The 15,347-nt window shown below is 46.7% G+C and overlaps 1 protein-coding gene and 1 pseudogene across 1 annotated transcript in view; both read right to left on the bottom strand.

Moving 5' to 3' along the window:
* LOC147902502 (TOM1-like protein 9) overlaps nucleotides 1–15,347 on the bottom strand; it is a 134,854-nt gene that overhangs the window by 68,214 nt on the left and 51,293 nt on the right. The window lies entirely within an intron of this gene.
* On the bottom strand, nucleotides 6,953–7,678 carry LOC147902503 (secreted RxLR effector protein 161 pseudogene; annotated as a pseudogene).

The following is a 15,347-nucleotide window of genomic DNA, read 5'->3' as shown; positions in this document are numbered from 1 at the left end:
AGGTCCAGCCCATCGCTTCTCTACTCAGAGGAGACCGACCAACCCCGGGTATCAACCTTGATGTTGCCCATCGTATACACAGATCCCAATACCACGCCCCCCACCATGCCTGGAGACAGCTCGACAGCTACAGATACATGACATCTTAGCTTCTTATCAGAGGGATACCACGACTCCCGAATATGTCCTCGGAGCTTTCACACTACCTACAAGAGGCTCATGAGAGTTCTAGAGAGTATGCCTTTGAGTTTTCAGTTTTTGAGATCATTAGCTTAGCTTAGCTTAGCAAGGGCCTTAGCGAGCCCTTTGCTTCAGCCCATGGCAGCTTGTATGAGTTATCTGTTGATTATACTTTGTCTGATAGGCCTGTGAGGCCTCCTAAAGATGTTAATACAACTCTCTCTCTCTCTCTCTCTCTCTCTCTCTCTCTCATGGAAGAAATTAACCAATGGGAAAGCACCACACAATGGCACCGCAGCCCTAATGACAATGGCACCACACAAAAGGTGACCACGTAAAATCTCATCAAACGAAATGTTACTCTCTCTCTCTCTCTCTCTCTCTCTCTCTCTCTCTCTCTCTCACAACACTAATTAGAGATTTCAAATCTAAACCTAAAGACTCTCAATCTTAAACTGATGTTATGAAGGCCACTTCTATTAGTTTTATAGTCTTAGTATGTATCGGTGTGATATAATAATTGAGCTGAGATGCCATGTGCACTCCTCGACCCTTTGGCTTATCCAAATGTTGCAAGTCATTTTGACATTTTGTACTTTGTCCCATAGACCCGTGAGGTCTCCTGCGGACGTTAATATGACTCTCTCTCTCTCTCTCTCTCTCTCTCTCTCTCTCTCTCTCTCTCACAGGAAATAAGTCCACCACACCATACTCAATCATGCTTCTTGAAACAGGTTGCAGACCCATTGAGCTGAGAGCACTGGAAAGAGTCTTCAAATATATAAAGAGGATTCAAGATATGCAAGCACATAGGCTACCAAAGAGAGCATGGGAGGCAAGCAAGAGACCTCAAAAAACAAACAAGAGCAAGATGCTATCATCTGGATGGGGGTATGACATTAAAGGCTGGTTCCAAAGATGGGAAGTTGCTTCTTACCTAGATGCAATGCCAAGGGAAGAGGAGAAAAGGACATTTTCTACAGCCCTTTTAGAAGCACTACACAGTAAATGGCAATCAGCGAAGAAAAGGACCAAATATGAATATTATTGTGAGAATATCAACCCCAACTATTGGACCAGACCACATACTCTCAGAAAGAGAACAAAGCACACAAAGATATATGCACACCTATCTCTCTCAGGGCAAGAAGAAGCATCGCAATCATCCGAACTCAATCACACTCCCTAGAAGTGGAGAAAAAAGCATGGGAAGGAGCATCAAGGGAACAAAGACTCTGCCAAATATGCAACTTAGATGAAGTGGAAAATGAGGCACATGTTCTTTTGACATGTCCGCGATATGAGCATCTAAGAGAAGATTTCAGCAATGTCACGCAGCATCACAACAGTTTGGAGAGCTTGCTTTCCCATCCTCACCTCGCAGCCTTGGGCAACTACATTACCAAGGTCCTTGCATACCGTGACCAATGTATTACACAGGTGGCAACATGCTAGCTGTCCACTCCACCCTTCTTCAAAGAAGGAGACTTTTTGTAACATTCCATTGGGTCCCATGGGTCGATTTCAGGCCCCCAAAGGACGATAATAATAGTTTCTTTTTGTAACATTCCATTGGGTCCCATGGGTCGATTTCAGGCCCCCAAAGGACGATAATAATAGTTTCTTCTCTCTCTCTCTCTCTCTCTCTCTCTCTCTCTCTCTATATATATATATAGATCGCATGGGACCAAGATTTCCCCACCAAGACCCAGCTCTAACGTGACCATTTCTTGAGAGTATCGGAGGATGGACTCATCATCAGACCCCAATATCTTGAGGACAGAGGAGTCTCACATGCACTGAGGATTGCCATTGGACAAATGCGAGTCTCCTCCCATCAGCTGAGGATTGAGGCAGGGAGAGCTACAGGCATACCCGAAGAGCAGTGAACTTGTATGCTATGCACGATGGGTCAGGTCGAGACTGAAAAGCATTTTCTTTGTATATGTCCCGCCTACTACGAGATCCGAGGACGCTACCATTGCCTTTTTCAAGAGGGACACGCGTTTGGCCCACTCTCGCGACTAGTCCACTTCCATGATCAGGTCTGTATTGGGCTCTACTTGATGGAGATGCGGAGACACAAAGAGACACTACTGCGATGGATCAGAGAGCAGTAGGATGCGACCACCACATCACAGGACACTGAGGCGGACCGAGCACAAAGGCAGGTCACCGACTTCTACGCATTTGAGTCAGCTCTAGGGCACTCGAGAGTAGAGGAGGAGCTAGCTGACATGAGAGATAGATGGGTCAATAGAGGGAGTCGACACGACACCACTACTAGACGAGGGTCACGGGGGTCTCACATGCGACAGGAGACCAGAGTACACACGATTGAGGTTCGACCTATCTCAGCTCTTCTTAGAGGCGACCGACAGAGACGTGGCATTACACTTGACATAGCCCATCAGATCCAGAGATCGAGGAAACCACGCCCCCCACCACAGCGCCAGACAACTCGACAGATGCAGATACGTGAGCTCTTTGCGTCACACCAGAGAGCTATCACGGAGCCTGGATACATGAAGCCAAATCATGTTCTTGGAACATTAGCCCTAAGCACCTGACATGTCCCACTCATGTTACAGACTATTTGGCTTTCCTAGCCTAACTTGATATGATGTACTACATTAGCATTTCAGTTTATGTGTTTCCTAGTATTCAACGAAGGCCTTAGCGAGCCCTTCGCTCTAGCGCACTATGGCTTGTATGAGTTTACTTTGTTTCCGCACTTTTGTCCCATAGGCCCGCGAGGCCTCCCGCGGACGTTAACACATCTCTCTCTCTCTCTCTCTCTCTCTCTCTCTCTCTCTCTCTCTCTCCCTCCCTCCCCCCCGCGTGTGTGTGTGTGCGTGCCGTGCGCGTGATGTCGAGCTCAGCCCCTCCCTCACCCGTCCCTGTACCTTGCCTGCAGCCTGCTACTACTGGTGCGCCTGCATCCGTACCCCATTTGTCAGCCCCTATACATCTTCCGTCTGCACTTGCCCCTTCCTTTGCCCTTGCGCAGGCCGTACCTAATGTACGGTCGTCCGTACAGGCTCCCCCGTCCGTACACGTTCCTTTACCCGTTCTTTTGTAGGCCATCTCCTGGTGGTTACATGCACATGCTCTTCAGGATGATTGGGCATGGGCTGTCCATTGCTCATTTGATCCCTCCAAAGCTGATGCATTCTTTACTGCTAATGATGCTCAGTCCTGGTGGTTCTAGCGATGCCCTATAGGCCATGGTATGTGCCTTGTAGGCATAAATATAGGCACTTGTAGTGTTAGCGCCTTTTAGGCCATGTAGGACACTTAGTCCTATGTGACACCTAGGACACTTAGTCCTAGGTCTAGGTACAAGTACTTTGTACTCTTTCTTTTCTACTATCCTAGTTTGACGTGACGGCTAATCCATCGACTCTTTTGCAACCTGCACTCTCTCTTTTCAAACGATCCTACAATGGTATCAGAGCTAGGCTTGACTAGTCTTCTTGCCCCTGGACTCCCTGTTGTACCTGCTCGTACTAGGTTTTGTACCTGCATCGTACAGATCTGTACTTGCATCGTATAGATCCGTACCTACCATCGTACTTACGTAATACAACTTCCGTATCTACGCCCCTGTACGTTGGACTCCGTACACAGTACTTGTTACGTACCTGCCCCGTACTTGTCCATCCCGTACCAGAGCCACCGTACCTGCGCTACCATACAGATCAGTACTTGCATTGCCGTACCGACCGTCGTACCTACTCCGTACAGTTCCGTACTTCAACCACAGTACAAATTCAAATCTGCATTTCGTACACCCCCGTACAACGTACCTGAGCAACCGTACAGATTTGAATCTACATCATCGTACAGCCGTACAACGTACAGCATAGTACCTGCATCCGTACAGTCAGGTACCTGCATCCGTACACTGCACGTACGTGTTCCGTACACTGCAGTCCGTACTTGCTCAGCACGTTGTACCTGCAGTCCGTACAGCTTGTACTTTACAGTACATTATCAAAATTTGGGGCTTTTGAGGATTTTTGTTATCTTTATCTTCCTTCTACTGTTTGAAATCATTTCCAGACATTTCAACACATTGGAAAGCCTACAATTTTTTGAGGTCCATACCTTGGGACAGGTGCACTTTTGCAGTCATTTTGTGGACAGCAAGTCCTAATTCTGCAGTTGCAAGCCTTGAGGCTATAATTTTTTTTGGTATTTTGTCTGCAATTTCTCTTTTGATTGCAATACATTGGGACAGATTGGAGAACATTGAGTCACATCTGTAGGACATTGAGTCAGACTTTCAGACATTGAGTCTTTTCTGCAAGACATTGAGTTAGATTCGCATACATTGGGTCACATTTGCAAAATTTCGGCAACATTTGGGGCTTTTCTGCATTTGCCCTCTTTTAGGCCTATTTGCCCTCATTAAATTTGGGTCTTTTGCCAGATTTGCTGTTTCTGCAGTCAACATTGCCTGCCACAGTCACACTTGGGTCAGATCTGCATTTGCCCTTTGATTTGGGCTAAAAATTTGAAGATATTTGCTGTCATTTTTTGGACAGCCAGCTTTTGCAATGATAACCTTGAGGCTTTTGGGTTTTCAGTTCTCTTTCAATGTATCACATTTGCTATGGCTGGGAACAATCAAGATCTATTTGGCGTTCTTCGTGAAGATGATGGCACCAACTGTCCGATGTAGTCTTATCTCATGAAACATATTCTTGTTGCAAACCATTTGTGGAATATTGTTTTTGGGGTTGATCTGAGGCCAGCCAATGCTACAGTGGTTGCCTCTATTGCTGGTCCCTCTACAGGGGGTACTACTCCTGATGCCTCATCTTCTAGCACTCCTGCTACTACTCTTCCAACTCAAGAACAGACAAGATGGGATGCAAGGGATGCAAATGCACATTCATGTACTGCTTTATCATGCAAGAGAATCATTATTCCGCACATCCGATCTTGCAGGACAGCAAAGGATGCTTGGGATAAATTGGCTTCTCTCTATCAGATTCGCAATGAGGCACGTGTTGCATATTTGAGAAGGCAATTACAGGAAGTCTGCATGAATGAAGGTGACTCTATGGATGCATACCTGACAAAGGTCAAGGACCTCATGGAACAACTTGCCAACATTGATGAGGTGGTGCCAAATTCACAGCTTGTCAGTACCACATTAACTGCCAGAGACATATCAAGGGTTTGCTACAACCCTTCGATTAGTGGCCATGGGTAATCTAGGCCACTATTCTTTTGATCAGCTAGTTACTTTGCTTTTGCGGGAAGAGCAAAGTAGAGCTAATAGACAAGCCATTATTCTTGATCATGCATTTGCTTCACAGCAGACAAGAAGAGGCAAGGCTTCCAAGCCTACGGGCAACCCAAAATCTGGGCATAGCAGCTGCAATTCTAAAAATACAGCAGATAAGTCAAAGAAGAAAAGATGCAACTATTGTCGCAAGCCTGGACATGACATTTCAGAATGCAGGAAGCACATTGCTTCGGAGAAAAAGAAAGCAGGATTGACAGTTAATGCCTCTCATGCTATTGAATCCCATGAGCCACAAAAAGCTTCACATGCACATGCTCTTCAGGATGATCGGGCATGGGCTGTCCATTGCTCATTTGATCCCTCCAAAGCTGATGCATTCTTTACTGCTAATGATGCTCAGTCCTGGTACTTTGATAGTGGTGCTTCCAAGCATGTCACATCTTGCAGACAGTTGTTTCATTCTTTAGCTGATGCACCTCGAGGGGGGACTGTCACATGTGCTAATAATGCTTCATATGCTGTAAAAGGAATTGGAGGTGTGCAGCTCACACCATTTCAAGCCATCCTGTCACTCTGACAAATGTTCTTTTTGTGCCTGGAATTGAAGTCAACTTGATTTCAATTTCAGCAATTGCCACTTCAGGTTTCAGAGTGACTTTTGATGGCTACAGATGCCTAGTTTATGATCTTCGTGATGACAGTGCCATAGTTCTCACTGGCACTTTGCAAAAGGGGTTTTATCACCTTGATCATCACTCAGTTGCACTTTCTATTGAAGCATTTGCAATTTCAGATTCACAGCTTGCTAAAAATCATCTTTGCCATGACAGAGTGGGTCATCTCAATTATAGAGCTCTTGCAAAGCTACATTCACAGCAGATGGCAAATGATGTACCTCAAACTCACACAGTTTCCAAACATGTGTGTGAGGGTTGTCTTTTGGGTAAGATGCATCGATTTCCTTTTCAAAAGAATTGTCCAAAACTCTCACAAAGGAAATTACAGCTAGTGCACAGTGATGTCTGTGGCCCAATGAGGACAAATGCAATTGGAAGGTACAAATATTTCATGACTCTCATTGATGATTTCACAAGATATTACTGGGTATATCCTTTAAAAGCCAAATTCACTCATGCATTATTCCTTACACTCCTCAGCAGAATCCTGTTTCTGAAAGGAAAAACAGGTCCACAATGGAGATGGCCAGATGCATGCTTAAGGCCAAGTCTGTTGGTGCAGAGACGAGACACAAGAGGAGAGAGCAAGCACACAAAGCTCGAATGATTGATTGATTCAGAAGATGTGACAAAAGTCACATCATATACATGGATAAGGTTGTGCTTGCTAAGCACACCCTGCAAGTCACATGGAAGTGTGCCTGCCAAGCTCGGGGGAAAAAACCTCCACTAGTTGGAGTAAAAAGTGCCCCGGGCCTACACCTAAGGTGTCACCCTACACTCCCAACACATAGGTGCTAGTGAAGTGGTGACAATGTACAAGGCAAATGTGATATCAATCACCAAAAGGAAGTAAGTTCAGAAGCTTGCGAAAGCCTTCGAACTTCTCACGAGACAATGCTTTGGTGAATATATCTGCCACATTGTCCTGTGTAGGCACATAGATCATGCTGATTTCTGAGGCAAACAATCTCTCTCTCACATAATGATAATGAACCTCAATATGCTTTGTGCGAGCATGGAAGACGGGATTCTTCGCAACTGCCAAAGCACTCTGACTGTCTATAAAAATAGAGGTAGCAGACTCCTGTCTCATACCCAAATCAGCAAATAATCGCCTGAGCCAAACACACTCAACGGTGGTTGTGAAATCTACCCTGTACTCAGCTTCACAACTGGAAGTGGCCACGAAGGGTTGCTTCTTACTCAACCAAGAGATGCATGACTGCCCAAAGTAGAAGCAAAAACCTGAAGTGGACACTCTTGTGTCAAAGCATCCTGCCCAATCGGAGTCACAGAAAGCATGCAGCTGTGGATCAGCCCCCTTGGGAAAGAATAAACCAAGGTGCATAGTACCATGCAAATAGCGGAACACCCGCTTAACAGCCTGCCAATGCTTGGTTCCTAGGCAATGCATGAATCTGCTCAATAAGGAGACCCCAAACTGAATATCTGGCCATGTATTGCATAAATAAATCAAACAGCCCACAGCCTGCTGGTACAATGTCTGATCAAAGGCATCCCCAGAATCTTCAATGCTGAATTTCATCCCAGTCTCCATAGGAGTGGCAACTGGCTTGCAATCTTGGAAAGAGAACCGCTGAAGCAACTTCTTGATGTACTTAGTTTGTATCAGAACAATACCATCATCCCGCTGTATAAACTGAATGCCCAAATAAAAATGCAAAGTGCCCAGATCACTCATTTCAAATGAGGAATGTCATTCAGCCTTGAAGGCTGCAATATTTTGCTCATTGGGGCCTGTGAGCAGCATGTCATCGACATATAAAACAATGACCAAAAAAACATCCCGAGTCCTCTTAACATAGAGGGTACTCTCAGTTGGACTGTTGCTGAATCCCTGGGCAACCAAATATGTGTGTATCTTCTCATACCAAGCTCTAGGTGCCTGCTTAAGGCCATACAGAGCTTTGCGAAGCCTGCACACCAAGTGTTCCTGTCCATCCTGCACAAATCCACGAGGCTGTGTAACATAAACCTCCTCATGCAAGTCTCCATGTAGGAATGCTGTTTTGATGTCCAACTGATGTACTTGCCATCCATGATGGGCTGCCATGGCGATCATGCATCTGATAGTGGTCATGCGAGAGGTAGGGGCAAAGGTTTCATCAAAATCAATACCCTTTTGCTGAGCATACCCTTTCGCAACGAGTCTTGATTTGAAGCGGTCTACTGAACCATCAGCCTTCCGCTTAATCTTGTAGACCCACTTAGTACCAATGGCCTTTTTGCCTGGAGGCAATTCAGTTAAGTGCCATGTTTCATTTTGCATGATGGAATCATATTCTGAATGCATGGCTGCCATCCAATTACTGTCCTCTGCAGCATCCTCAAATGTCAGAGGTTCTTCATCACTGCATGTGCTCTGAAAGGCATAATCAGTAAACAACCCAGATGCATGATGAGATTTTGCACGAGTCCTCGCAGGTAAAGGAGTATGTAACCTGCTGTCCTGTAATGTTTCAATCAGCCACCTGGGCACCCGTTTGGATGACTGAATGGCTGTCCTTTCCTCATCAACTGCCTGGTCAATATTTGCCTCATCTATAGGCATATGTGGTTCAGCCACAATAGGCTGATTAGTTTCTGCACCGGCCTGCGTAACAGCATGGGGAATCAAACTGGAATGTTCTGAAAATGAGGGACCTTCAGTTGTCATGGTCAGCATTTGTTCAAACACATCCCTGGAGTAGACATCAGGCTGTTTTTGACAGGACAGCAATGGCTGAGTGGAATCCTCAGCAAAAATGACATCCCTGCTTGTAATAATCCTCCTGCTGGATGGATGACACACCCGATACCCTTTGCTTTCAACACTGTACCCCACGAAAATGCATTTGAGAGCCTTATCATCAAGTTTCGTACGATGTTGCTGTGGCACATGTGCATAGGCCAAGCAACCAAATACTCTGAGATGAGCAACAGAAGGCTTCTTACCATGCCATGCCTCATACGGGGTGAGATTATGCAAGGCCTTTGTGGGACATCTGTTAAGTACATAATTTGCACACATGAGAGCTTCCGTCCAGAACCTGTTGGGTGGAGTGGTACACTGATGGATGATGCCTCTCTCTGCAAGATATGCATGAAATTCCTTGGACGTGTATTCTCCCCCTCTATCAATGCAAAGTGTCCCCACTTTTCCTGAGGCATAATTCTCAACCTGAGTAATAAAATGTCTGAATTTTGTAAACACCTCTGACTTCTCCTTCAATGGGTAGAGCCACGTGAAACGAGAGAAATCATCAATGAAAGTGACAAAATACAGATATCCCACAATAGATGGAGTCCTCATAGGACCACAAACATCACTGTGTATAAGCTGTAATCTACGGACAGCTCTAACAGTCCCATCTCTGGGAATCAGTGTGCGATGCATCTTCCCCAAGATACATCCCTCGCATACATGGCGATTCGGAGTATGTATGTGTGGCATCTCGGACACCATTTCATGGCTGTGTAAACGCAGCAAACTTCTGAAATTGAGATGGCCAAATCGAGCATGCCATAATTCAGCATTTGCCAACTCTGATGGGGTGGTGGTGAATAAAGCATCATGCAAAGCACTCTCATAGTGATCAAGTCTGTAAAGACCATGGCATAAAGTTCCAGAAGCCACAATTGTATCACCATCACTAATGTCATGTACGGTGCATCTGTCATCCAAAAACTTCACCATTAAGCCACCACGGGCAATGGCTGAAACTGAAAGCAAATTCTTTTTGATGCCAGGCACCCATAGCACATCAGAGAGTGTAAATGCACCACCATTTGCTGCGGTAAGTACAATCTTTCCCACTCCTTGCACAGGATGGGAGGAGTTGTTGGCACATGTCACCGTGCCTCCATGAGAACCAGCTACATAAGATGTAAACAAATCCTTCTGTGAGGTAATGTGCTTGCTAGCATCATTGTCAAAATACCATACATTGGCATCACTCACAGATGGGCATGCATCATGAATAGACGGATTGTAACTGCATAACACTGCAAAAGCCCATTCCTCATCATGGGAGGATGTATAAGTGTAATTTGCAGCCTCTTTGTTATCCGACTTGGGGACATTATCCGTCACTCCCATGCTGGCCCCTTTGCTCTTTTCCTCCTCAAGCCTCTTGCGACATTCATTAATGTAGTGTCCTGGCTTCCTACAATAGTTGCACTTCCCCTTTTTCTTGGGTTTATCACCCTCTTTTTCATACTTGCCAGATGGCTGGCCTGCATCTTTCTTGGGCTTGCTGCCCCCCTGAAACGCAGCCTTACCTTTGCCTTTCTGGCTGGCAATAAAAGCCTGATCAGCCACACGCATCACGGTCCTATTATATCTGGACTGCTCCTCTTACAAGAGTACAGAAACAAGCTCATCGAAGGTAATTGAATTGGGATTACCCTTCATCATAAGCCGCATAGTAGTGGACACATTCTAATACGTGTTGGGGATGGCCTGCAACACCGTAGAAACCAACGAGGCATCTGGAATAATCTCATCCACAGATGCTAATTGCTCCCGTAAATCCTTTACCTTCGTGAGATAATCATCCATGGAATCACCATCAAACATAGGAAGAGTCTCTAATTTCCTCTTCAAGTATGCCACACGGCCTTCATTCCTGACTTGGTACAACTTTGCCAAATTTTCCAAGCTGCCCTTGCTGTTTTGCATGACCGGATGTGAGGAATAATGCTTCTTTTAACACATAATGCTATCAAGGCATGTGCATTGGCATCTCGGCCATCCCATCGACTCTACTCTGGAGTAGGTGATTGTGATATCTCCGTAATCCCAGATGACTCACCCTCTGAACTAGGTGAAGGAGCATTTGTTGGTGCATGTGGACGCAACTGAGTGCCATCCACAATGCCCCAAAAGCCTTTGGCCACAAGCACATGTCGCATCATGTACGACCAGAGAGGATAGTTGGTGCCATCCAACTTATCTTCTGCAGAGAGCAGTCCAAATACATCCCTTTCTCCCATTGCAATTGCACAAAATTTTTCAAAATGCACAAATCCCAAGGCAAATATCTCAAGACCAATAAGGCATGTACCTTCTGCTCAGACTTCTCTGATTCTGCCCTGATGACTATGTACCTGAAAATAAAGAGAAATACCGCGAGGCACACGGGCCAAAACCACCAGAACGTACCAAAAAGCCACAAAAATAAGAGGTAAGTTCCACTCTCAAACCTGCAACAACCAGCTTTTGATAGCTTCACTCGCGAATGCGCTTGAACAGCAGGAGCGGATGGACACGAATCGCCTATCGCATAGCATCCACGACAAGAAGGTAGGGGTGGCCGCCAGCAAGAGCGCAGGTCACAGGCTATAGCCAATTAAGGCACAGGCATAGGTAGCCCGTCCTATGCAAAGGCAGTAGTCGCCTAGCGGTAGCCTCCCAACAATGTGTCCACAGGCGTTGGCACAAGGCTAAGGCGATGGCGCAATGCAACAGGTGAGGCACAGGCGTAGGCAGTGTGTCTTCACAACGGCACAGTGCAGGGAGCTCTCCACAAGAAGAGGCTTCACACGTAGGTGTCGAGCTAGAGCAGAGCAGGTCGTCGGGGAAGAGCTAGAGCAGAGCAGGTCAGCTACCACAGGCAAGGCGACGGCCTATTGAGGCACAGGCGTAGGTAATAGTGCACAGCAGCGGCTACGGCAGCAGGAGCAGATGACGGCTTCCACAGGGGTCACTGCTTGTTGAGGCAAAAGCGTAGTCAGCCCGTTCTGAAGCAAAACAGCCAAGCAGCTCTACGCACAGGTCAATGGCGTAGCGCTCAGGCATTAGCGACAGCTCCACGAGTAGCTGATAGGCAACAAGTCTCTCTTCCACTGGATGGTTCTTAAGCAACAACTCCACGCACACACTTCTGTGCGGACAGCAGCAGGTCGCCCAGCAGAGAGCAGCACCACGAGCAAGGTGACGGGGGATGGCGGCTAGAAGCTTCACGTAGCGTCGGTCAAAGGCAACGCTCTGATACCATTTGTTGGTGCAGAGACGAGACACACGAGGAGAGAGCAAGCACACAAAGCTCGAATGATTGATTGATTCAGAAGATGTGACTAAAATCACATCATATACATGGATAAGGTTGTGCTTGCTAAGCACACCCTGCAGGTCACATGGAAGTGTGCCTGCCAAGCTTGGGGGAAAAAACCTCCACTAGTTGGAGTAAAAAGTGCCCCAGTCGTACACCTAAGGTGTCACCCTACACTCCCAACACATAGGTGCTAACAAAGTCTTTGCCCAATAAATTTTGGTTTGATGCAGTGATGTGTGCCAACTATGTGCTGAATAGATCACCTACACGGGCATTGAAGACTGTTACACCTTATGAAGCATAGAAAGGCAAGAAGCCTTCACTTTCACACATGAGAGTTTTTGGGTCTCTTGCATATGTTCATGTACCATCTCAGCTGAGACACAAGCTTGATGACAAGGCAATCAAATGCATGTTTATTGGTTACAGCTAGGAGAGCAGAGGGTATCGGTTATATCAACCAAATACTAGGAAGATTATTGTTAGTAGAAGCGGTTTGTTTGGGATTTCCACACTTGGACCATTAACACTATCTCACCCATCCACAAGGCAGGGGATCCCATGAGCCCGGAGAACTATAGGACCATATGATTGGACATGTCATGTCCAAGATTTATGCATCAGGACTTGACTCCGAGGTTAGCAAACTTGCAGAGTGTCGAGGACTCAGAGCAGCAAGATAGGCCGGATTCCGGCGTGATCGTGGAACCATGGACCACATTCTGACGCTCAGATGTATCATCGAGGAGGCGAGGTCACGGAAGCAGAGGGTTTATTGTTGCTTTGTGGATTTTCACAAGGCAGTTGACACGGTCTTGAGAGCCCGCCTCATACGGCGCCTATAGGACTTGGGTTATGACCAGGAGATCATTTGGGTTGTCATGGCACTTTACGAGAGAGTTTCTGGCAGAGTTCGGACAGGATCCGGATGGACAGACAAGATCATGAGTACCATCAGGGTCAAACAAGGGTGTCCTTTGTCGCCTACCTTGTTTGGCCTCTACATTGACGAGCTTGAGACAGTGATGCAGACACAGGGGGTGTAGGTTGCTCTCTTGCGGGCACGCTGATCCAGATTTTGCTCTATGCAGATGACGTCGCTCTCTTATCTTCCTCAGCAGAAGGGCTTCAGAGACAACTAGACGCACTACAGTCCTTTTGTGACTCTCATGATTTGAAGGTCAACCTGGGTAAAACCAAGGTCATGATCTTCAATACATCTCGAGCCATCATGCGTCAGGAGCAGTTCACATTTGCGGGGTCATTTGTTCAGATAGTTTCATCGTACACTTATCTTGGGGTTATCTTCTCCGGACCGAGCTTCACTATGAGACTTGCGATGCAAGCACGCTTGAGTAGAGAGTATGCCTCATTGGCCAGGCTAGAGAGGCAGTGCTTCCGCTCACACTTTCAAGATCCACACACCAAGGGGTTGCTTTTCGACTCCTTGGCTCGCCCAACGGGGATGTACGGCAGCCCTTGTTGGGGGCCAGACTTATCGGATACAGAGTGGGCCCGTGTGAAGCGGCTACAGGTTCTCATGCTATCATGGATGATTCGTGGTAAGTCATCCATTCCTCACCAGATCATTCAGGCTGAGTTTGGGTCACCCCCTTTACATCTAGATGCTGCATTTCAGGTCATCACATATCTGTATCGAGTTAGGGAATATGGGGATTATACCTCGGGGCGTAGCAGATTACCATGGATAGCTCTATCCTCTTCTATGGCACTTGCAGCAAGAGAAGATCAGAGGTGTTGGTATGCACGTACAGAGAGATGGTTTGAGCGACTAGGGATCCACATGGATAGACTACCTCCCTTCCAGTATAGCATGGATGCTCCGTTCTCTCCCCTCTTATCACACGAGGTCAACCAGGTTATCCGTGAGGATCTACTACAGCTACACACTTTTCGGACCTGGTTGGGACCGAGTGAACTCCCAGTGAAGCTTAGCTTCTACAGAGATCACTTCTTACATATCACAACGGAGGGTTTCATTGACCCACCAGGATACACACAGATTCACCTACCCCACTCAATGAGGATCTCTCTTGGGCAGTTCTGGGTCTCTTCACACAGACTTCGCATCGAGAGCGGAAGAGCAGAGCGACTACCCAGGGAGCGGTGCATATGCACACTATGTGACATACAGGAGGTTGAGACAGAGGAGCATTTCATCTTCAGGTGTCCTGTGTACTATGAGATCCGAGGACGTTTCCACTGCCTCTTCAAAGATAGTTATGGGATTTTAGCCCAATTCCTCTCCTACCCAGACCAGCGGTGTTTGGCAGGTTTCATTCATGAGGCACTTAGACACCGCAAGAGGATACTCCGAGCACGGAGACAGGAGCAGACTTCTTCCTCGGTTGATCCCTCTTAGAGCTCTATCACGGAGTTCTTTCAACTAGATCACATGGACCCCAACGAGACGAGGCCTCGACATGACCGTGGCCCGGAGCCCGTGACCCGACAGCTCAGACAGAGGGTCGACACACAGATCACACTTGGAGACATCCCCTCCTTGTTTAAAGTCGGAGCCCGACTGACGGGGGTCACAGTAGCCCTGGTTAGACGCAGAGCTACAACCAGGAGACGTGCTAGGACCGCACCTCTGAGTGGCCGACAGCACTCGATTGCCGACTTCATGCCTCCACTGCCTCATCCATCCTGATATCTTGCTGTTGCTGGGGATGATGATGATATTGATGATGATGCTGAGATTGATATATAGTCGACCATCAACATGACTATGTTGTGCTTAGGACTTAGTACTGCCATTCTGCATTTTTGCATTTTTTGCATTTTGCATTTTGCATTGGTATGGACGCTCGTTTAGTAGCTCCACTACCATAGCTCGTTGTATCAGGATTTTCACAGTCTCATAGACCCATCGGTCTTCCGAAGACTTTAATAAACTTTCTTTCTTTCTTTTCTTGTGGACTGCAAAGCTAAGCCAGATGTCGACATGTTTGATGCCTTTGAATCTTGGTTACCTTTGCCATCCTCAAAAGAGGACTTTGACCAACAACATGAGCCTCCTGCAGGCCCTCCACCAAGCAATAATCAGCCACAACCCCATGCTGATTGGCAGGTTTCTCTTCCAGCACAAAATGATCCCACTATTCATGATGCAGTCATTGAAGAAAGAGCTGTCAATAGACAGCAAAG

This window comes from Dipteris shenzhenensis, chromosome 4 (genome assembly GCF_047967505.1).
Source record: "Dipteris shenzhenensis isolate YYH24624 ecotype China chromosome 4, Dip_SZ_1.0, whole genome shotgun sequence".
Classification (NCBI taxonomy): Eukaryota; Viridiplantae; Streptophyta; class Polypodiopsida; order Gleicheniales; family Dipteridaceae; genus Dipteris; species Dipteris shenzhenensis.
The sequence above is the reverse complement of the archived record's forward strand: the minus strand, read 5'-3'. Positions and strand labels throughout refer to the sequence as shown.